At 40.9% G+C, this 1,727-nt stretch overlaps 1 pseudogene; it reads left to right on the top strand.

Annotated features, from left to right (window-relative positions):
- The first annotated feature begins 205 nt into the window (after positions 1–205).
- Positions 206–1,094, top strand: LOC143404819 (centromere protein N pseudogene; annotated as a pseudogene).
- Positions 1,095–1,727: the final 633 nt, after the last annotated feature.

The following is a 1,727-nucleotide window of genomic DNA, read 5'->3' on the forward strand; positions in this document are numbered from 1 at the left end:
GCACCTCAGTGGGCACCGCTGCTGAGGGGACTGCTGGAGATGTGGGTCAGTAAGACAGCCCTGGAGGCCTGAGATCAGGCCGGAGGGTGGTGAGAGCCTCAGCCTCCATGAGATGAAAAGATGTCTGCCAGACACTCCATGATGTCCTGTGCTGTCCCAGGCCCAGAGCCATGTGTCAAGCCCATGAATGAAACCTGCCAAAGAGATGGATGAGATTGTTGCTGAATTTAACAGGAGGACCATCTTGAAAATCTCCATGAATGAAATGATGACAATCTTAAAAGCTTGGGATTTTTTATTTGAAAACCAACTTCAGACCATAAACTTTCAGCAGAGAAAGGAATGTCTGGTTCAGGACTTGGTTGGGCTGTGTGAGGAGAAGTGTGCGAGTGTAAACGATGCAGCCCTTTTAGACATCATTTATACTCCAGTACATCAGCACCAAAAAGTTTGGGATGTTTTTCAGATGAGTAAAGAACCAATGAAGATGTTGACCTTTTTGACATGGAACAATTCAAACGTTCATTTAAGAAAATTCTTCAGAGAGCACTGAAAAATGTGACAATCAGCTTCAGAGATGCTGAGGAGAATGCAATCTGGATCCGAATTGCCTGGGGAACACAGTGTACAAAGCCGAACCAATACAAACCTACATATGTGGTGCATTACCCCCAGACTCCCTACGCCTTCACCTCCTCCAAGCTGAAGAGCATTATGCCCCTTCTGGGTCAGGCACTGACAGTTGCTAGCAAACACCATCAGATTGTGAAAATGGATCTGAGAAGCCGACACCTGGACTCTCTCAAGGCTATTGTTTTTAAACAGTATGATCAGACCTTTGAAAATCACAACTCTACAACACCTCTACAGGAAAGATGCCTGGGACTAGATGTAAATATGGATTCAAGGATTATTCATGAAAACAAGGTAGAAAAAGAGAGAGTCCAAAGAATAACTCAAGAATTTTTTGGAGACTATCCTCAACCACAATTAGAATTTGCACAATATAAGGTATTGCAGATGTACCACTTTCTCCACTGCTCACTTGCATACCAAACAAGGGGATGAATTATTTTAAAATCAGAGACAAATAAGTTGTATAAGGTTTTGTAAACCCAGGGGCTCCTTGGTGATGGTGTACAAGCATTCCAGTTAATGGCTAGATAGACAGCCTCTGGCAGTAATCTTTACTTTAGAAATTAATCCTTAGTATTGACAATGTAGAAGTGTTTCTATAATTTTGGGACTGATTCTTTCCTTCTTGTGCCTCCTCTCCCACTTTTCCTGCTAAATATAGCATTTGTGGGCATTTGAGAGGTCACAGGATATGTATTGGGCTCTGGATTCACCTTAGTAGCACAGAATGCTCTGAAGCCAAGCATATGGCACTGTAACCACAATCCTGTTGGCCTTATATATTGTGCCCTTTTCCCCACTCCTGCCTCTATTCAATCCTAGGGAGGACTAGTTCCAATTGTTCCTTTCTAGGGATCTTCTGTTAAGCCTTGATCACTTAAAAGGAACTATACCCAACTCAGAACTTCTAGAAGAATCATAAAATTAGTCCATTCAGAGAATAGAATTGGGTCTACTAAGTTGTTGCTGGAGGAAATTACATATCCAATGATTCATTTTTATAAAATAATTGTTTCATTGTAAATATGATACTTTTCATAATGCATTTTATCATACATGTAATATTCAAACTGACCATTATAATACTTATT

The sequence above is a fragment of the Callospermophilus lateralis genome, chromosome 7 (genome assembly GCF_048772815.1).
Source record: "Callospermophilus lateralis isolate mCalLat2 chromosome 7, mCalLat2.hap1, whole genome shotgun sequence".
Taxonomy (NCBI): domain Eukaryota; kingdom Metazoa; phylum Chordata; class Mammalia; order Rodentia; family Sciuridae; genus Callospermophilus; species Callospermophilus lateralis.